The sequence below is a fragment of the Schistocerca gregaria genome, chromosome 1 (assembly GCF_023897955.1).
Source record: "Schistocerca gregaria isolate iqSchGreg1 chromosome 1, iqSchGreg1.2, whole genome shotgun sequence".
Taxonomy (NCBI): domain Eukaryota; kingdom Metazoa; phylum Arthropoda; class Insecta; order Orthoptera; family Acrididae; genus Schistocerca; species Schistocerca gregaria.
Window position 1 is genome coordinate 186679706 of NC_064920.1, and position 23479 is coordinate 186703184.

Below are 23479 nucleotides of genomic sequence, written 5' to 3' on the forward strand. Positions count from 1 at the left end.
TGTGGCAAAAGATATTTCTTATGTGATATTACTACAATTTAACAAGTTTCAGATTTTTTACTTTACTTCTTCTGTCAAACCATGCTTCTTTCCGAATTTAATGATTCTATGTCAACTGGAAGTACCGTTGTATAGGTTTTGATGGAGTTTGCGAGTATCAACTTAGGTGACATAAAAGGCCGAATCTTTTGATTTCATTTACTTAGAAGCTTAAATTTTTTATACCGCCAAGGGACTATAGGCTTTAGTATGTGGCGTAAATTTGAACCCGATACGCCAACATGTTCTAGAGGTAAATGGTTCTTGAAAGACTGACAGACGGATAAAAATGACAAAAATGTTTATTTTCCTCTGATATACTTTCAAATTAATAATTTTGTGATTTTTTCCTGTAATTGTACTGTGAAGAGCTGCTTCTTGCCAAATTTCAAGATTCTAGTTGGTAAACTGGAAGCACCCTATATGTTTTGATGACTGAGTTTTCGAGGATCAAAATAGGACATAAATGTCTTTATTATTTGACTGAAGCGACTTAGAAACTTAAAACTTTTACATCGCCAAGGGACCATTTGGACCCCGAAGGAATTATCCGAATGGGACTGAATGATATGATGTACATATGCAGACAAAAAAATTATTGCAGTTTCAGAAAAAGTGGATGAGTTATTCAAGAGAAACAGCTTCACAAATTGAGCAAGTCAGTAACACGTTGGTCCTCCCATGGCCCTTATGTAAGTAATTATTTGGCTTGGCATTGATTTGTAGAGTTGTTATATGTCCTTCTGAGGGATATCGTGCCAAATTCAATTGGCACGTTAGATCGTCAAAATCTCTAGATGGTTGGAGGGCCCAGCCCGTAATGCTCCAAACGTTCTCAACTGAATTGGGAATTGGAGGGAGATCCGGCGACGTTGCTGATCAAGATACGGTTTGGAAGACACAAAGGCAAACAGTAGAAACTCACCGTGCGAGAGCGGGCATTGTCTTGCTGAAATGTAAGCCCAGGATGGCTTGCCATGAAGGGCATCAAAACGGGGCGTAGAATGTCTTCGACGTACAGCTGCGCTGTAAGCAAATGGCTCGTGCTATGAAAAGAAATATCACCGCCACACCATCAGTCCTGGTTGTCATGCAGAATGGCGGACGGGCAGTCAGGTTGTTATCCCACTTATGTCCGGGGCTTCTGCAGAAACGACTTCGCTGGTCAACCTCACTCAGTTTGAAAGGGACTCATCACTGAAGACAATGAAATTCCATGTTGAAGCGGTGCAAGTGTCATAATTATAGAACATTTGTTTGCTTTCAAAAATTTATAAGATTCGTTCGTCAGTGGTAACAATGATCCCATTCTATGATAGACTTGTCCTTTAATCGAAAATATGTGATTTAATTGATGCTCTTCACTGTTCATGGAAATAGCATCAACCGATGTGGCAAGCATCGCACTCTCATATTTCCTAGAAAATGTTTTGATTTCTGTCATGTAGTGAAATAATTTCAATGGAGGCACTTGCAATGCTGCTAATCGAATGTTTCAGCCCCTCAACACATTCCTGGTGTTTCTCTACAGAATTTGTCACTGCAGAAGTGACGCAGTTGATCCGTTTCGCCAATTACAATGTGTTTGTGTTTGTGCCTCTACATAGTTCATTTAGTAATCTTGTTTATTCATCAGTTTATATCTGTCTTCTTGCTGACTGACTCACTCGATCCTGTTCTCTAATTTCACCTCTTTATTCCTCTGTTAAGTTTTTTGTCACTTTGTTCATTTTCTTTCGCTGTGAAACTAAACGTTCTTCTCGCCCCTCGTCTGCCTCGTTTCTTCGCTGTTCTTTCCGTTTCCTTCTTTTCAATTCAACACTGGCTAGATCTCTTCCTCCTTTTTATTTGTCAGCATCCCATTAAATCAAAAAAGTAACAGGAATTCAGCAATCAGTAGTAAATACAATCAGATTTTTTAAATTGAAGATCTAGATTTCAACTATTGAATTGTTTCAAATGCTAAAAATGTACAAGAGAATATACAAGAATCAGTGCTTAAAAGCGCTACAATAAAACGACATTGTACAATAGTAGCGACGAAGTTATGTAACGTACCGTTTAAATTGAGTGTTACAGACTCGTTAAGCATTTGACAAACGTTGTGAGACTCGTTCACCGAGCAGCACAAGCAATCGCAGCTTACATCACATGGTTAGAGCAACGCCGTCCATACCACTAACATCGAGACAAAATTACCAGTAAAATTTTTATTAAAATTGATAGTAAAAAGTAAAAGCCAAGTGACGTGTAATAAAATTGACAATTTTGAGAAAAAGCAAATCACATGTTAAAAAAATTACCCAATATTGGGTATGTGGAAGATCAACCGCTAAATAAAAGTGGAAAACCACTTTAAAAACTCGAAAATGTTTTTACAAAAATTATACTTTCATAAAAGCGTAGAGTAAACAGCATACGCAATGATTATTATTACATTTTCATCTGTTAAAAATATGCCCTTCTTACTTAACATAAAAATACGCTTTTAAATTCCAGCGCCTGAGAGTTCGCTTTCTCCTCCACTCACTAAATAAATACCGAGGAAGTAAAAGAAATGCACATTTTAAGTGTCCCATATTGTTCTTGGGAGCTGCGCAACTAAAGATGCGGACCGGTAGAGTTTTTTAACATGCAGATTGCATATCGCTATCTGATAACCGATTTGTGCTGGGAGATTAGTTAACATTCTGGGACTACTTCCTCGAATGTGTGTAAGTTTAGGTTGTGCAATAAAAAAATACTGAAAATGAGTAACAAAGTCAAGATCAGGCTGGTAAGAGATAAAAGCGAACAACCAGGCACCTCCTACCTGCCCTTGAAGAAAAAACTGAAGGCGCTCCCCGTTTATTTGTACAGATAGTATAAGTATTGTCATATGAACTCTCTGGCCCGTAATCTACATATCAATTCTATGTTCCTTTACACGAGCATACACAACTTTTTATTGCCTGATAGTTGTCTTGGCGGAAAGATTACTCGGCCTTATCGATAAACATATTTTGAGTACTTTGTAGTAGTCCTCCTTTATCACGCGCATTAGATGAGTTAATAGAAAGATGCTTACGTGTCATGTTGCAACTGAAGTCTTTGTTTGGCTCCCCTGCATTTGTCAACGAAAACAATTATTCCACCAGATCCTTGTCTGCATACATTAAAAATCAAAGCTTTCATCGACTCAAAGATTGATTTGAACAGTGAAGTGGTTTATTGGGTATTGCGCTATCCCCTGAACTGAGAACAGGCTCTGCCTGTGAGCTGCAGGGATATCTACGGGCTAATGTGCAATGCGAGCAACGGATGCAGAGTGGTGGCACAGTATTAAACGTACTGCATTTGGGTTAGAAAAGAAGAGGGTTCAAATCTACGTCTGACCATACAGCTCTAGGCTGTATGGAAGCAAAATTACCGTGTGTAAAACAGTCTCGGCATTCACGCCGCGTAAATTCAGAATAAAAACTCGAGCGTTCCATGATAACTTCCACTGTCTCCGTCAGGGAAAAATTACCGTCATAATGCTTTCACAGATCCTGTCGATGTCTGTCATGTAGCGGCGCTCATTGGAAAGTTAACAGCAAGGTGAATTTCTCTAGAAAGGTCCGATTTCATGCACGACTATAAATAAGAATTGGGCCGCTGCCCATGTTAACTATAGCGATACCAATGCATTTTCCACAGCGCGCATTAAAAGGAGAGCAGGGTTACGTTGTGCACACCAAAGTAAGTTAAATTGTTGTCGACTTGTATCAAAAAGATACTTTTTAAAGAGGTACTGATGTGTAAGTACGGTCAAGAACCTGAAAATATGTTTTAGCACACTGTTAGCAGTGCCATAGCGTTTTCAGTAACGTGTACTTCCAAGCTGGGAATACTTCAAGACCGCCACAAATAAATTTCAAAAAATGTAAATTTCGTTAATTGTTGTTGACCTTTACTCACAACATACATTTTAAAGAGATATCGATGTGTAAGTAAAGTCCTGAACCTGAAAATATTGAATATTACAGCCATTGTGGAAAGTGACATCTACAACTATAATTTAAATTTTTGGGTTTATTTTAACTGAAAAATGTATGATATTCATGGAACCTGGCAGAGGAATTAATTAAAAACATTATTCTTTTTTTCAAAATTTTAATGTACTTCGAGGGTTGAAGTTATTTTCTCACATTCTGATCAAACATTTTGATGACAGCGCTAGTAGGTTGATGCTTTGGACAAGAATGTTAAGCGAGCTTTGTTGCCAATGTAATGCAAATAATCTCTGTCGACAATTTTTAAACGTAAAATGTGGTTTAATAATAATAATAATAATAATAATTTAATTACGTTACATGTATTCTTCAAACTTCGCAAAAGCATATACTGTAAAGCCAATGCTTTACTATTCCAGTGCTTTAAAATTACTAAATGTAAATGTCCATGAACCATGGACCTTGCCGTTGGTGTGGAGGCTTGCGTGCCTCAGCGATACAGATAGCCGTACCGTAGGTACAACCACAACGGTGGGGTATTTGTTGAGAGGCCAGACAAACATGTGGTTCCTGAAGAGGGGCAGCAGCCTTTTCAGTAGTTGCAGGGGCAACAGTCTGGATGATTGACTGATCTGGCCTTGTAACATTAACACAAACGGCCTCGCTGTGCTGGTACCGCGAACGGCTGAAAGCAAGAGGAAACTACAGCCGTAATTTTTCCCGGGGGCATGCAGCTTTACTGTATGATTAAATGATGATGGCGTCCTCTTGGGTAAAATATTCCGGAGGTAAAATAGTCCCCCATTCGGATCTCCGGACGGGGACTCCTCAAGAGGATGTCGTTATCAGGAGAAAGAAAACTGGCATTCTACGGATCGGAGCGTGGAATGTCAGATCCCTTAATCGGGCAGGTAGGTTAGAAAATTTAAAAAGGGAAATGGATAGGTTAAAGTTAGATACAGTGGGAATTAGTGAAGTTCGGTGGCAGGAGGAACAAGACTTTTGGTCAGGTGACTACAGGGTTATAAACACAAAATCAAATAGGGGTAATGCAGGAGTAGGTTTAATAATGAATAGGAAAATAGGAATGCGGGTAAGCTACTACAAACAGCATAGTGAACGCATTATTGTGGCCAAGATAGATACGAAGCCCACACCTACTACAGTAGTACAAGTTTATATGCCAAATAGCTCTGCAGATGACGAAGAAATTGAAGAAATGTATGATCAATTAAAGAAATTATTCAGATAGTGAAGGGTGACGAAAATTTAATAGTCATGGGTGACTGGAATTCGAGTGTAGGAAAAGGGAGAGAAGGAAATACAGTAGGTGAATATGGATTGGAGCTAAGAAATGAAAGAGGAAGCCGCCTGGTAGAATTTTGCACAGAGCACAACTTAATCATAGCTAACCCTTGGTTTAAGAATCATGAAAGAAGGTTGTATACATGGAAAAACCCTGGAGATACTACAAGGTATCAGATAGATTATATAATGCTAAGACAGAGATTTAGGAACAAGGTTTTAAATTGTAAGACATTTCCAGGGGCAGATGTGGACTCTGACCATAATCTGTTGGTTATGACCCGTAGATTAAAACTGAAGAAACTGCAAAAAGGTGGGAAATTAAGGAGATGGGACCTGGATAAACTGAAAGAACCAGAGGTTGTACAGAGTTTCAGGGAACAATTGAAGCAATGGGGGAAAGAAATACAGTAGAAGAAGAATGTGTAGCTTTGAGGGATGAAGTAGTGAAAGCAGCAGAGGATCAAGTAGGTAAAAAGACGAGGACTGGTAGAAATCCTTGGGTAACAGAAGAAATATTGAATTTAACTGATGAAAGGATTAAATATAAAAATGCAGTAAATGAAGCAGGCAAAAAGGAATACAAACGTCTCAAAAATGAGATCGACAGGAAGTGCAAAATGGCTAAGCAGGGATGGCTAGAGGACAAATGTAAGGATGTAGAGGCATATATCACTAGGAGTAAGATCGGTACTGCCTACAGGAAATTTAAAGACTTTTGCAGAAAAGAGAAACATTTGTAAGAATATCTAGAGCTCAGTTGGAGAACCAGTTCTAAGCAAAGCAGGGAAAACAGAAAAGTGGAAGTTGTGTACAGAGAGTCTATATAAGGGCGATGTACTTGAGAGCGATATAATGGTAAAGGAAGAGGACGTAGATGAAGATGAAATGGGAGATATGATACTGCGTGAAGAATTTGAGAGAGCACTGAAAGACCTGGGTCGAAACAAGGCCGCCGGAGTAGACAACATTCCATTGGAACTACTGACGGCCTTGGGAGAGCCAGTCCTGACACAACTCTACCATCTGGTGATCAAGATGTATGAAACAGGCGAAATACCCTCAGACTTCAAGAAGAATACAATAATTCCAACCCCAAAGAAAGCAGGCGTTGACAGATGTGAAAATTACCGAACAATCAGTTGAATAAGCCACAGCTGCAAAATACTAACACGAATTCTTTACAGACGAATGGAGTAACTAGTAGAAGCCGACTTCGGGGAAGATCAGTTTGGATTCTATAGAAACACTGGAACACGTGAGGCAATATTGACCTTACGACTTATCTTAGAAGAAAGAGTAAGGAAAGGCAAACCTACGTTTCTAGCTTTTGTAGACTTAGAGAAAGTTTTTGACAATGTTGACTGGAATACTCTCTTTCAAATTCTAAAGGTGGCAGGGGTAAAATACAGGGAGCGAAAGGCTATTTACAATTTGTACAGAAACCAGATGGCAGTTATAAGAGTCGAGGGACATAAAAGGGAAGCAATGGTTGGGAAGGTAGTAAGACAGGGTTGTAGCCTCTCCCAGATGTTATTCAATCTGTATATTGAGCAAGCAGTAAAGGAAACAAAAGAAAAATTCGGAGTAGGTATTAAAATCCATGGAGAAGAAATAAAAACTTTGAGGTTCGCCGATGACATTGTAATTCTGTCAGAGACAGCAAAGGACTTGGAAGAGCAGTTGAATGGAATGGACAGTGTCTTGAAAGGAGGATATAAGATGAACATCAACAAAAGCAAAACGAGGATAATGGAATGTAGTCAAATTAAGTCGGGTGATGCTGAGGGAATTAGATTAGGAAATGAGACACTTGAAGTAGTAAAGGAGTTTCGCTATTTTGGGAGCAAAATAACTGATGATGGTCGAAGTAGAGAGGATATAAAATGTAGACTGGCAATGGCAAGGAAAGCGTTTCTGAAGAAGATAAATTTGTTAACATCGAGTATAGATTTAAGTGTCAGGAAGTCATTTCTGAAAGTATTTGTATGGAGTGTAGCCATGTATGGAAGTGAAACATGGACGATAAATAGTTTGGACAAGGAGAGAGTAGAAGCTTTCGAAATGTGGTGCTACAGAAGAATGCTGAAGGTTAGATGGGTAGATCACATAACTAATGAGGAAGTATTGAATAGGATTGGGGAGAAGAGAAGTTTGTGGCACAACTTGACCAGAAGAAGGGATCGGTTGGTAGGACATGTTCTGAGGCATCAAGGGATCACCAATTTAGCATTGGAGGGCAGCGTGGAGGGTAAAAACCGTAGAGGGAGACCAAGAGATGAATACACTAAGCAGATTCAAAAGGATGTAGGTTGCAGTAGGTACTGGGACATGAAGAAGCTTGCACAGGATAGAGTAGCATGGAGAGCTGCATCAAACCAGTCTCAGGACTGAAGACCACAACAACAACAAATGTAAATGTACATGTTCATGTGCTTATAATCCAAAAAAGTATTATTATTTTCAATTGAAAACTATCAACAGGTAATTAGTCCCTCAAAAAAATGTGAAGGCCCGTTGATAAGTGCTGCGACACGGAAATTGCAAATTCTCTTGGCTAGATTTGGTCAATTTCTTACGTAACGGATGTGGTTATAACTAGGCAACAATTTCGCGAATGATACCATATTTTGTCAGAAAATATATTTTTTTGAATATAATAAGCCGATATGTCGCTGCTTCCTGAATTACTTTTGTATTTTCGCACACTCGAAGAGGAAGAGAACCTCGAGTTCGAGGTTCGTTTCCTTTCTGGTCTGTGTCTTAATGAACCCAAATTGCCAACCTCATCGTTAAAAATCAATTTGGTCAGGTAGGACAGTTGCATCGACCAGTAAATCTTACGTCGCTTGCCGTCTGCAATCTGAGGCTTCGGTTATTTCTGAACGGTACGAAGAGACAACAAGGCTTGCCATCATATACAGTCAGGCATGTGAACTTCGAGCTGCTGTTTATCGTCTAAACCCCCCACCCCCACCCCCACCGCCCTCCGCCTCCCATGCATAGAGACAAACCGGACGCCCGTCATATCAGACGCATAAGTGGGCGTCGCCGAGTGCACAGCTCGCTTCTCCAGACAACGGGATCGAGTTACAGCCGTTATGACGCGTAGCTCCTTGCGTAAGCTGTTACTCACAAGATTGTGCCGGCATGTCTTCGTATGCGGGAGAGTGAGTGTTGGGAGGGGAAAAGGGGGCAGCAAACGTTGCCGCCATGAAATTATTATCAGCGCCTCAGTACTGCACGAAGATAATATGTATTGTTTTATTTAATTACCCTCCGACAAGACTCCGGAATTATAGATGATAAGCAGATGCAAGAACTTGGAGATATTGCGTGCTGGTTTATCCCCGTATCATGTGCAGCGCTCATAAAAGTATGTATCAAGTCAGAGTAATTTATTCAGAGATAAGTAAACCAGCATCTTAATTGCGTGCATCTCTCGTTATTGTCAGCATTCACTGTTTCTTAATGATATGCACCATTACCTATCGTGCTGCACGACTCAAAATATACTAACACATTATAAGCACAACGGTTTTTGTTGAAGGTCTTAAATGCTCTGTACAGACTCGATTTGTTGAATATAACCAATACCAGTAATGGATTTGAACTACAAGGTGTACAACTTTGCTTCAGCCGTATTTTCCCCAACATTTGAGGCTTTAATGAAACAAATTGGTTACACATGCATCATTTAAACTATTTTCCATCTCTGGCCACTACTTTCTCTCATCTTTCGGGCAGTGTACGAATACTGCGTCAAAAAAATTGTTCATCTTTTGAAGCGAACCACGAATCGATCCAATTTGTTACTTCCTCATGAGCTCGGAAGTGTTGCTCAGCCAGGCTACGCGCCATTGATCTATAACAGGTGATAGTCACAGGGAGCAATGTCTGGAGAATACGGCAGGTGGAATAGGACTTCCCATTTTAACATTTCCAAGTACGTTTTGATCTCTTTTGCAACGTGAGGTCGAGCGTTGTCGTGATGCAAAATCACTTTATCGTACCTCTCGCTCTATTGCGAACGTTTGTCTTTTAATGCTCTGCTCAAACGCATTAATTGCGTTCGATAACGAGCACCTGTGATTGTTTCACTTGGTTTTAGCACCTCATAGTACACGACGCCGAGCTGGTCCCGCCAAATGTAGAGCACGCTCTTGGAGCCGTGAATATTCGATTTGGCCGTCGACGTGGTAACATGGCCGGGATATCCCCATGATTTTTTTGCGTTTAGGGTTATCGTAATGAACCCATTTTTCGACGCTGGTCACAATGCGATGAGCAGAAATCCCTTGCATTTTTGCCTCTGAAGCAATTGTTCACAAACACACCAGCGCCGTTCAACGTCTCTTGGTTTCAGCTCACACGGGACACAAGTACCTTCTTTCTGAATCATGCCCATAGCCTTGAGACGTTTTGAAATGGCTTACTGTGTCACTCCCGGTAATCGTGCCAATTCTTCGTAAGTTTGACGCGAGTCTTCTCTCAGCAATGTCCCCAATTCTGCATCTTCGAAAACATTCTCTCTTCCACCACTATGCCGGTCTACGACGCTAAAAAATCACCGTTCTTGAAACGTTGAAACCACTCACGGCACGTCCTTACTTGAGAGTATTCGATGAGACTCAGCCGCTGTTTTCTTCATATTAAAACAAGACAGTAACACCTCCCACAAACGACGAGAATTAGGCTCGTAAACTGATATTTCAATCAAGAACCACTTTATGACGCAGAAAAAATCGACTACTGTTTGCATGAGTTTATGTTGACCGAAGTCCAAGCTAACTGCATGACGTCTGCGATCTGTTTCTTTCGACCGCTGCTTACCGTTGTCGCCACCTATCGGCAATCGGCGGAAGCAAATGTGCACACCTTGTAAATTATCAAGTTAATCTATGATCGAAAATGGATGGCAAAGACAGCAGTTCGAAACATACCACGACATCTATCAAGTTTAAAGGCATTTTAAATCAGAGTTATCTTCTTAGTATATTTCGAGAAGCATATGATATTAGCGCCACATTATTACGTTTGTATAAAAATGGTGACTTTACGCCGTTTAGACGATTTTTTATTATGAGAACATGTATAAAGCTACTGGCTCTGGTGCGAGCATAGTTCTCTTCACGTAATTATTTTTACAAGGTCGTGTGGTAGCCATAATGTTCTTGTGGTCTTCAGTCCGAAGACCTCGTACTTTCAACTTATCCAGGTTCTATCTCCCTAATTTCTTATCTTTTTGCAGTTTCTTCAGTTTTCATCTACAGTTCGTAACCAATAAATTGTAGTCAGAATCTACAACGGACACTGGAAATGTCTTACAGTTTAAATCTGGTCCCGAAATTTGCCTTACTTGTATGTAATCTGAAACTTTCCAGCGTCTCCAGGTCTCTTACATGTATACAACCTTCTTTCGTGATTCTTAAGCAAAATGTTAACGATGATTAAATTATGCTCTGGGCAAATTGTACCTGGCGACTTCTTGTTTCATTCGTTTCCCCCAGACCATGTTCATGTACTACTTTTCCTTTTCTTCACTCATCATATTAAATTTTCCTCTACCTTAGCTGTCTGAATAATTTCTTTTACGTCAACATACATTTTTTCTATCTCTTCAATATCTGCGGAGCTGGTTTGCATATAAACTTGTACTACTGTGATTGGTGTTGGCTTCGTGTCTACTAGGGCGTCCTGTAAAGTAATGCCTCCGAATTGTTAAGCGAAAACTCTCAAAACTTTTTAAATAAAACAAATTTTACTCTTCATGTCTACATATTTATTTCTGAACATTGTCACTCTGGCGACGAACACGTTTCTCCCAACGAGAGACTAGTTAGTTGATACCGTCAGTGTAGAATCTCTGACTTTGTCGACGGAGCCACAGCCTCACATCACTATCAAAGTGAGGTCTTCGAAGATGATTTTTAAGTTTTGGAAACATACGAAAATCTGGTGGAGCCATGCCGGGAATCCTTCGAGGGTTATCTATGACAGTGAACCGAAGGCGTCGGATTGTTGCAGATATCGCTGCGCTTGTGTGTGTGTGTGTGTGTGTGTGTGTGTTACTGTTGCTAGATGCGACATTGCATTTGGTCCGTACATCGCCAGAATTCCACAGTGAAGCTGTGTGCAACTTAGACGTGTAGCACGTAAGAATCCTGCTGCCCCGCGTACTTCAGCCTTTCTAGAGTCCCTACGTACAAGCTTATCTCTACCTAAAAACAGACTGAGGGAATTGTGAGAAATGAATCGAAACACTACAGCTCCACAAAGCTAATTTTTTATTTACATGGTAAACAAAATTATAATTACATTTTGAGATGGTGAAGTTCCAGAACGCACAGCAGTAAAAATTTTCCCTCTAACGAGCCTCGAACTCAAAGTTTGAGACTCAAGGTCATGCAGGAGACCAGCTACAATTGTACGATTAACTGAGCACGCCCTTAACACTGCTTCAGATCTCTGAATAACAATAATCCGTTTCCAGAATGAGAGCTTCTGTAAAGTTTGGAAGGTAGGAGACGAGGTACTGGCAGAAGTAAAGCTGTGAGTACCGGGCGTGAGTCGTGCTTCGGTAGCTCAGATGGTAGAGCACTTGCCCACGAAAGGCAAAGGTCCCGAGTTCGAGTCTCGGTCGGGCACACAGTTTTAATCTGCCAGGAAGTTTCAATAATCCATTTGTTATAGGTGCTGCCCACCTGTAGTCTGTGAGTGGTTATTGCACGATGAGGCTAACATGGGTGATACACACATTAATGTGGCTGGACTGCGTGTGGACTGTGTATGTCCTCAATGATGAAAAGAGAACAGAATAAAAAGAAACAGATAAAAAGATGGTCATCGTGTGGCCGAAACTGGTATTAACTGAATCATATGAGAGGTGTTCAGTAAGTAATGCAAGACATTCCTTTTGAAAGCACGTTGGTTTTATTCAGGATTCCAGTGCACCACGTCAGTCCACCTTTTTGGCTGCAGAACCCTATTTTTCAACATAATCTCCGTTTAATTACGCCTCCTTACTGGCAGGGTCTGTATGCCTGCATGGTACTACTCTACTAGTCGGCATTGGAGCGGACGCCTTGCTGCATCAATAACCTCCCATCATCTGCGTACTGCTCCCCGCATCGAGCGAAGCAGATGGAATTCGGAAGGTGCGAGATTCGTGCTGTAGGGAGGGTGAAGAAGAAAAGTCTAGAGAAGTTTTGTGAGCTTCTCTCTGGTGCGCAGACTTCTGTGAGGCCTGCCGTTGTCACGGAGAAGGAGAAATTAATTTGCAATTTTTGGCGACGAACAAGCTGGCGTCGTTTCTTCAATTTTCTGAGGATGCTTGCGGCCGGACACCACGCGGGGGATAAGACAGGTTTGTGTGACCGTGTCGCGGCGTCTCATCCAACGACGCATCGCGCTTCCGTTCACCGCCAGGTCCCCGCAGACATTCAGCAAGCGCCTATGGGATATTTGCGATGTTCTGGTTTTCCGGATAGGAAACTCAGTGACAGTATTCTGCTTGGAACGCACCTCCATTACAGACACCTTTTTGACGGTTACATATAGTTCCGTCACCTATGGGAACTTCATGAAATTATAGAGGCTGAGGCGAGAATATTCCACGATGTTCCACAACAAATTCTTCATTTTTTCAACGGAAATTGGCCGAAAAAAAAATTTCATTACTTATTGAAACCACCTCGTTTTCTGTGAATGAGTCTAAAATAAAAAGAAAAATAAAATAAATAAAAGTCGCACGGGATTAGCCGAGCGGTCTGGGGCGCTGCAGTCATGGACTGTGCGGCTGGTCCCGACGGAGGTTCGAATCCACCCTCGGGCATGGGTATGTGTGTTTGTCCTTAGGATAGTTTACGTTAAGTTGTGTGTAAGCTTAGGGACCGATAATCTCAGCAGTTAAGTCCCATAAGATTTCACACACTCTAAAATATAAAGAAGTCTATAACGTCAATCACTTTTCTTCACATACAGAAAGCCACCTTTCCCGAAAGAAAAACTGTACGGAAATGTGAAGAAGGCTGTACCCAGAATATATATATATATATATATATATATATATATATATATATATATATATATATATATATATATATATAAACTGAATAAATCACGGTGGTGGTGGTGGTTGTTGGGATGTTTAAGGGGGACTAAACAGCTAAGGTCATCAGTCCCCCATAAATCACGGAATAACGTAGATAGAGAGGTACAAATTGACACATGCTTGGAATGACACAGAGTTTTATTAGAACCAAAAAATACAAACGTTCAAAAAATGTCCGACAGATGTGCGCTTCATCTGATCAGAATAGCAATAATTAGTATAACAAAGTAAGACTAAGCAAAGATGATGTTCTTTACAGGAAATGCTCAATATGTCCACCATCATTCCTCAACAATAGTTGTAGTCGAGGAATAATGTTGCGAACAACCACTGTAAAGCATGTCCGGACTTATGGTGAGGCATTGGCGTCGGATGTTGTCCTTCAGCATCCCTAGAGATGCCGGTCGATCACGATACACTTGTGACTTCACGTAACCGCAAAGCTAATAATCGCACGGACTGAGACCTGGTGATCTGGGAGGCCAAGCATGACGAAAGTGGCGGCTGAGCACACGATCATCACCAAATGACTAGTGCAAGAGATCTTTCACACGTTTAGCAATACTTTGTTGTTGTTTTTTTTCTAATAAAACTCCATCTCATTCCAAGCACGTGTGTCAATTTTTACCTCTCTATCTACATTATTCCGTGGTTTATTAAGTTTTCAAATTTATACTGAATTCTTGATCACCTGGCATATGCTGCAGGGTGGTCAGAAACAGCGTGAAAAGCTTGTAAAGGGCGCTGCAGGGTAGTTTGTGCTGAGAAATAATTGTTAAGAAAAAAATTTAATACAGTGTGCCGTTTCAGAGTTGTTCGGCGTTAAAGCTAGCCAATCAGGCCGTTGCGCGCGTAAATTCAAGCACTTACATGTCCTAAAATGCGGTAATGCAGTACCTTTTCCGGAACAGATAAATTGAAAAGTGAGCATTTTGCACGCACGTGGAGTCCGCAAAACACATATTTTTCTAGGAATCGAGGACAAAAACTTTTCCGAGTGCCGCTACTATGTACCTATTAGGTATTCGCCGTTAAACGTAGCAAGGCATTTGGCTCGGAGGCAGAGAACTCGTGTTCGATTCCCAGGTGCATTCTGCATTTTTTTTTATTGTATTTTCTTCTATATGGAAGTTGATAGGAATGGGAGAATTAATAATGTAAATGAATCAACAAGGAATAACAGCAAAGTAGGCAAATAAACGTGTCGAACGACTTGGGTATTGTATCAAAATAATTCAGAGTAAGATTGCCGCAAAGACGAACATTTGGTGCACGTTATGGCATAAAGGAGAAAATTTACCCTTGTCGTTGCTGGTAGTGTACACAATATAATGCATTCGTAGACGATGCAATATTCCATCACAGCGCTTAGAAAATTGGTCTTAAGTTTTCGCGTGCTTATAAGAAACTAATGATTAATTTTGTGCTCGGGGTACAGAACCGGTCAATCGTTCAACTGACACTTCAAAAATAGTTTAATTCACTGTCTACAAATCAAGGAAATAGAAGAATCCAATTTACAAAACATATCTTGAGAATATAAACCATACGTTGCTGATAACAAGTTTTGTTTAATATTAGATTCCTGGGGTGGACAAACTTACACCGTCATGTGCGAGAGCATGTTTATAAGAGACGAGGGTCAACCGATGTGCACGGCAGGAGTAACACCGCCAAACTGCCCAACTGAGTGCTACCCGTCTGATTTTTAGTTTTATCGCCAAGTTAAAAACTTTAGTTCGTGGCTTGAAAATTACACTCTGGTTCTGGAAACCCACCGGGAATGGCACAACCGAGCGTTTGAAATAACGATTCACAGCATGGTCAACTTTCAGCAACGACTTTTGCGTCAAAATTCTTTCCCGAAAAAGAAATATCTTTCAATGTAAACCAAGTTTGTTTCGCTCGCATCTTCGGGAGGAACGATGTAGCTGCGCTATTACTGCATTCGTTAGGTGTTCTTGGTTACGCGAGTTTACTTGCTTGGAATCTTCATACAATGGGCGTTCCGTTTCAGGGCGTTGCTCCAGCGTATATGCAACGTAGCGCGACTCCGAAGCGGGAATAAATGCACAGACATGGGTTAGTGAAGCATTCGTGTCTTTCCGACGTGCGTGTGGTAAATGCGGAAACGTGAACTACAGGGGAATAATTAAAAAATGTGTACAAACAGGACCAGCGTACTGTTATTGTTTTCATGGCTGCCGAAGAACAAACCCCGTTGAGAATGACATGCTATCTTCTGTTATCTAGGAACTCTTCGATCCAATCGCACAATTGGTCTGATAGGCCATATGCTCTTATTGTTCATTAAACGACTGTGGGGATCTGTATCGAACGCCTTGTGGAAGTCAAGAAACACGGTATCTACCTGTGAACCCGTGTCTGTGGCCCTCTGAGTCTCGTGGACGAATAGCGCGAGCTGGGTTTCACACGATCTTTTCGAAACCCATGCTGATTTCTACATAGTAACTTTCTAGTCTCAAGAAAAGTCATTATAATCTAAAAAGTACGTGTTCCAAAATTCTACAACTGATCGACGTTAGAGATATAGGTCTATAGTTCTGCACATCTGTTCGACGTCTCTTCTTGAAAACGGGGATGACCTGTGCCCTTTTCCAATCCTTTGGAACGCTGCGCTCTTCTAGAGACCTTCATGTTAACGGACGTCCCCATGTAGGAAATGTAACGCAGAAGTTGAGCATACTCAAGTGGGAAACATTTGAGCACCTGACCTATGGTCCTGATTGCTCCCCGTCTGATTATAACGTCCTCAGCTCCTTAAAAAAAAGAAGGCCTTGAAGGGTCGTCGATTCCTGTCCGACAAAGATGTTCAGCAAGCAGTTACAGACTTCTTCATCCATAAGGACACGTGGTTTTTTTCCGAACGGGATCTCCAATCTGATACGTCGGTGGGATTATTCTCCCGTTGATTACGGCGATTTTGCCTAATTAGCGTAAGAAGTACCACCCATCTACGTAGTTGTTCGAAGGAAAAAGAGGACACGTAACAAAGTGCGTAAAAGATTCATTGTAAGGCGACCAAGATTAAATTTTTACTTCTTTACTAATCCATTTACCGTCCTTGTTATTATATCTTTACTTACTTTATTACTTTATTAACCCTTCTATGCATACCAATTTCGAAACGGAAAAAATACAAATAAAAAACCTGCAGAATGCAACTGGGATCGAATACAGGTTGCCCTTTCCGCTGTCAGATGCCTTGGTCGCTGCACTAACAGCGCTTTTCGTTGAACAAATCTGACTTTATAAGTACATAAGGGGCAGTCAAAAAAGTTTCTTTCCTCGCTTTACAGAAAAGTAAGCGTTTGCGAACCCCAAACATGTTTCTGAAAGATTCTCAGTTTTCAATTATCTGTCGATTGCCTCAATTATGGTTCGATTGCGCTTCATGAACTTTATGGGTAGTTTCCTCAAAAACAGTAGTTCTTTGGCCAAAATAACTGAAGAATCTTTCATTTTAGGTTGTACACAAAGGAAAAGGATGACCATGTCTGTAAGTGACTTCGAACAGAGACTGGTCATTGGATGTCACCTGAGCAATATATGTATCAGGGACACTTCTGTCATTCTACAGCTGGCCAGATTGACTGTTGGTGAAGTGGTTCTGATGTGAAACGCGAAGGAACAACTACAACTAAATCGAGACCAGGCAGACCTCATGCTCCGACGGATAGGGACTGTCTAGCATTGCAGAGGATGGTTATAAAAATCGCTTGAAACCAGCCAGAGCAATCACTCATGAGTTCCGAAGTGCTACCAGCAGTTCAGGTATCACGATAGCTGTTGTGTACATAGTTCCGCGTAGTTAGCGCGTTCACAGCTTTCCCACTAGAGCGCGCCCCGCTAAGCACAACAGCGCAGGCGCAGCGCTCGTCCGTCTCCGCACTACGAGATGGTGGTGCCATAGAGACGGACCAAATTCTGCTACCGCCGATCGGCGTATTAATATGTAACGCAGCCAATGAGATTGCTGCTAACGCAGAACCTTTCCTCTTCGTGGATCACACTCATGCATTGATAAATGAACGCGCGAACGAACGAGTGTACAGACCTCCGATTAGTCAGTCTGCATTAGTCTGTACCAGTCTATAGTCAAGTTTCAGTCTGCACCTAATAAGATTACCATATTCCTGTACATAGCCATGAAGATAAATGTATAGACACTTTTGTCAAGTATCAGAGATATATTTGAGAATAAGATTAACATACCAATACCAAGGGAACTTCAGATTGTCAATTGTAAATAACATCCAGAACCAAGTTAAGTAATTTTTATGCTTGTTATTATTTTAATAAATGTGTGTGAAAATTAATCAAGTTAGTTCTGTTTAAAGTTGGTCACCGTCAATCTGCTACTCTAAGCGTGCAAGTGGCATTTCTATCGTCTGACCTAACGGCAGAAGGTAAACACGCCACGATAAGACCATGAGACATATTGCTGACACTCGCCTACTTCGTTAGAGCGACAAGTCAAATAATCTGATGGTGTGTGTACTGAAGGTCTTACAGTACGCATACCTCAATAGCTGTGCATGGATATTTGAATGGGGTACAAAGGTCGAGTGCTCTTCATACACATTCCACATTTCTGTAGTGAGTCCTAAGCACTTCAGAGGTAAAAAGTGACACCACTAGACAGTGAATGACTAGAAACGAGAGACTTGGAGAGATGTCTCATGCTATACTCTTTGGAAATCCGATGGAAGAGTGTGGGTTTGGCGAATCACTGGAATTTGTTACCTGCTATCATGTGTAGTACCAAGAGTGTAGTACGGATGGGGTGGTATTACGGTATGGGGGTGATTTTCGTGATTAGGGTGTGGTGCCCTTACTGCGCTTAATAAAGCGATACATGCTAAAGGATATGAACCAATTTTACACAATTGTGTACTGCATACAGTGGACGACCTGTTCGGAAATGATGATTGTTTGTAACAGCGTAGCATGTCATAAAGCAGCACCTGTGGGGCAATGATTTATGGACAATAACAATCCTGAAATTGACTGGCCTTCCCAGAACCCATCCTGAGCCCAGTGAAACACCTATGGAATGAGATAAAACTCCGATTTCGCTCCAGACCTTAGCGTCTGGTTTTGGCTCTTGAGGAAGAATGGTCTGCTATTCCTCCACATATATTGAGACACCTCACTGAAAGTTTTCCCAGCAGAGTCCAAGCCATCATAAAGGAGAAGGCTGGATACGACCCATATTAATGTCTAGTAGTAGGTTACCAAATGCTTTTGATCAGATAGTGTGTAATCTCCATATTGACTGTAATTATCCAGAGCGTAACTTTTACTCGTGGCAGAAATGGAGTGGGTTTACTATTGCCGAACGTATAAGAGCGATGTGGCCTGAAGAGACTGGTATATAAGAAGACAAGAGGCGGCTTCTGTAAAGAGTTCTTGCTGTTAGTAAAGGTCGGCTTTCGCACATGCACTTGGTCACAACTACATTAAATCCGCGGAATGAGGCTTAAACCGGAACACCTTTGGCTACCGAAAGTCAGGCTCGCCACTAAATTGGGACTGCAGGTAATGTGTCCTGCTGTGTATTTCTGTTGCTCGTCTGAAAAAACTCACTGTCCTTGAGTTGCCTTTTTCCATCACTTGTAATCGGCTGCCTACGAGAATAAACAGTTATCGTTGTCTGTAATGTTATTTCTCATTGACGATCGTGTCCTAATCTTTTTGACTAGTCTCCTGTTGTTCAAATTCGCATCCATAGACGCAATGAAAGCACACGTCCCAGGTTCCAAATTTTTCTCCACTATCGCGCAGTTGCACTATTTACTTGCTTACATGCAACAAATGCTGCTCTAACACGATGAGCTTCCCACGAGCTTCCGAGAAATCAAAGTTTTATCAGCCCGTTGAATATTACAAGAAAGCACCAGACACCGAGCAGTGACTTCAATGCAACCGGCTACGGCGGCAGATAAGAAGGCAGGCCGTACTACGTTCCAGTCACGTTTATTTCTTTTTTTTTTTTCATTTTTAGCTAACATTCTTTGAAATATTAGCGCCGCTACAAAGGATCATGTGTCCTCGGATAGGAACAACAATAACAATGACAGTCAGTGTGGTACATTCGTAGTGATATATAACCAAGATAGACACCATCTGAACAAAATTTTCCAGCACCTGTTGGTATACATTAATATGGGATGAGTCCACTCCTAGCCTGTATGACGGCTTCAGCTCCGCTGGAGATATTTTCAGTGAGGTGTCTGGAATGTCTGTGGAGATTGGCAGCCCATTCTTTCTCAAGAGCCGAAACAAGGAAGGTAGGGATTTAGGACACACACGTCTGGAGCGAAGCCGACGTTCAACTCATCCCAAACGTCTTCCATTGGCTTCTGGTCGTGATTCTGGGGAGGCCACTCCATTTCAGGAATGTTATTGTGAATAAGCAATTGCCTCACATATGTTGCTTTATGACAGGGCGCATTGTCATGCTGATATGAATAATCATTGTCTCCGAACCGTTCGTCCACTGTACGAAGCACACAACAGTGTAATATGTATTCATATGCTTCCACACGTAGCGTTTTCTTAAGGAATATAACCAGAGCAGACACTATTGACGAAAAAAGCACCACCATGTCATGTAATACCACATCCTCTATACACCACTCTTGGCACCACGCATGATGGCAGATAGCATTCTCCATGCATTCGCTAAACCCAAACCCTTCCAGCAAACAGTCACAGGGTATAGAGTGAGTCATCACTCAACGTCAATCGTTTCAAGCTATTCACTGTCCAGTAACACTGCTCTTTGCACTACCTAAAGCGTCTCTTGACCCTGACTACAGCAATGTGTGGTTTATGAGGAGCAGCTTGACCACTGCTCTCGTTCTTAACTTTCTACGCACAGTCATTTTGCTAGCTGGTCTCCCGGCAGCACTTGGGAACTCGAGGGTGGTTTCTTCCGCTGCTTTTAGGCGATTTTTTACAACCACTCCGCAATGCTCAATTGGTTTTGCTGTCGTTGTTCCTTCGCGTTTCCACTTCACAATCAAACCATCAGCGGTCGACTTGGGAAGATTTCGAAAGGTTGAAAAGGCGCTGATGTATTTGATACACTACCCCCCCCCCCCCCTCCGGTCTACGTTTTGTACTTGCGGGTCCGCTGCTCGTGACATCTGGTGGTAAATTCTGCATTACGTAGTGGTATCTGGACATCTTTTATCAGGCAAGTGTAATAAAGAATCATGATGAAATCATTTCTTTATGGTCTGTAACTGTTTTGAATGACTTAGTCTTTATTTGCAATACGCGCCTGAGTGTATATACAAATAAACGGTATTTCATCACGATCCCGTTTGAAACCTTGTTTACATTTGTTCACGTATGTACCATAATGATTACCTTTATTATTATTATTGTTGTTGTTCTTTTCTGAAGGAGTATGATTTCTTGTAGCGGTGCAAGAGTTTGGTGGAAATTTAGAAAAATGAAATTAATATGCATCGAAAGTAGTATGTACAGACGTGTAGTCTGCCGCCTCCGGTTGCACTAACTCTGCTACTCGACAGGTGCCTCTGGTTACATTCAACAGATACGTAAAGTATTGACATCGAATTCTCGAAGACGCTTGAGAAAAACGTCTAACTAGAACAGCAACTATTATATCTAAATGTTAACTACAATCGTGCAAAAGATAGGAAAATCTGTGAACAGCTGGATGTATGCTTCTCTTGTCAGCATCAGTCCAATTGCATTTTTCTCTCACACTGCTACTGACCAACTTGTGTCTCACACTTTTCTCGCTATGCCACATATCTCGAACAATAATGGCTCTGAGCACTATGGGACTTAACAGCTGAGGTCATCAGTCCCTACAACTTAGAACTACTTAAACCTAACTAACCTAAGGACATCACATACATCCATGCCCGAGGCAGGATTCGAACCTGCGACCGTAGCGGTAGCGCGGTTCCATACTGAAGCGCCTAGAACCGCTCGGCCAAATTAGTCGTTAACTTTAAGTGCTAGCGTCTCGCTCCATAAGGACAAAGAGGTTCCCTGGCAGTGGGTGGCGCTGTTGAACTTTAAACTGTGAATTACTAAAGACAACGTACAAAGATAACTACGCACAAGAATTAAAAATAGTCATACAGATTGCCAGTGACATTTTTTTAACGTAGCATAGATGATGCAATCTGAAATGGTACGGCACTGAAATTTACCACGCTACTGCTGCCATAGACACCGAGAAATTTGGCATCAGGGTTGCGAGCACACCTTCAGTTGGCAACATTGTAGGGAGCTTTAGTACATGCACAATCGCGTGACGTAATTGCCTTACGGGCGAAATACGTACGGATTTTGATAAACAATGTGCACGGTTCACGATGTGCACTGCTGGCTTCTTGCTACTCAATTAGAAATTTACGTCAGGGCCACCGAGTGGAAGCACACTGCGGCAGATTTTTAGCCCTTTCGCTTGGCATAAATCCTACTAGATGATAACACACTCCTCAGATTTGTTTATTCACTCACTATATACTGTACTAAAATTAGTTCGGCTGTCAGTATATCGTAAAGCTGTACTAACAGTAAATATATTTTGTGGGTTTCCGAATGTGTTATAATATTATTAATTTATGAGTATGTTTATATAGTAATCCATTTGAGGTCCTGACAAGGAAAACTTCCCTTCATACCCGTCTTCGCCGAGAGCACTGCCACTGGATATTCCTGCTTGCACATGTTGCAGCAATGGCTGATGTGTCAGTCGGACTCCGTTCATCTGCCGAGCGCGACAGTGCTTAACTTGTGAGCGAATGGGCACCGGTCAAAGATTTGAGTTACACATTAGAATCGAACGTGGGTGTACTAAATGTCATATTTGAAAATATTTCGTTCGTAGGATTCTGGCCAGCTGTGTATTTTCGCAAAGAAACTGTTTCATAGGCCTTAAGCTGAGCACGGATTAAAAAATCACAATGTTAATCGTAGACGCCCTCTATAGCTAAATTACTGCTTTTCGCGCATTTTCTCGCTGCTGTCTACGGTGAGTCCTATCAAACTACTCTGTTTCGTGAAAGGTATTATACGCGAATTTTACGGTTCGAAAAATAATTTGCCAGTAGTGAGATGTTTTCATATGAAGCACCGGTAGATTCCATTCGCTTGTTCTGAAGGGACGGCCATCTCTCCGTAAAAAATATGTGGCAATGGTTTAATTAATACATTCGTATTTTCACATATTCTGACCATAGTTGGGTTCACAATAATCTTTTCTAGGTTTTCTAGTGAAAAACTGTGGCGCTCGTCCGTCAGAATCAATTTATACGCTAAAACAGAACGTTCTACATCAACAGATGTGACAGGAGCGTACTTCAGTTTCGGCACATGTTGGACAGGAATGCTGCAGTCAAGAGTGTTGGATTTTCCACTAAGTTTGTCGGCAGCTGCACACAACTCCTTCAGGCCGGTGTTCTTCTGCAAAACCGTTTGCATTTTTGCCCGTACTTTTTCCCCTGGCACTTCATTGATTTTCATTTTTTCTTCTTCAAGCAAAGAAATATTGTCGTAGATAGGTCTCCCTGAGCCTTCCAACTGTGAAATTATTTTTGCCATAAATGTGTAGTGGGCCCTAATGGAAGATAAGTCCCGTTTTAAAGAAGAATATTTGAGAAGCTCCATTGCTGCAGTTACGGATGCAGCATCCTCCGGTATATTTTCAACCACCTTCTGGACAGCTGAGAGATGCGTTCTATAGTATTCTGCTGCTATCAGCCACGTGCCCCAGCGGGTGACAACAGGCTCTGGCAGCAATGGGACATTTGGAAGCTGTTCTTTGAATGCCTGTATTCTTGATGGTGCCTTAATAAAAAATTTCTTCACCATAGATATTACTTTAGGAAATTGTAGCCTTACTTGCCCTGCTATGCGGTTCATCCGATGCACTACACAAGTTACATGCAGCATCAATGGGTAGAATACTTTTAATAGTTGAAACGCTGCTATCATATATAAAGCAGCATCAGTGACGGCCAGAAGCACCTCA

The 23479-nt window shown here is 41.4% G+C and overlaps 1 protein-coding gene across 1 annotated transcript in view; it reads left to right on the plus strand.

Annotated features, from left to right (window-relative positions):
• Window positions 1-23479, plus strand: part of LOC126336571 (serine/threonine-protein phosphatase 6 regulatory ankyrin repeat subunit A-like) — a 129709-nt gene that overhangs the window by 31438 nt on the left and 74792 nt on the right. The gene's annotated exons all lie outside the window — the stretch shown is intronic.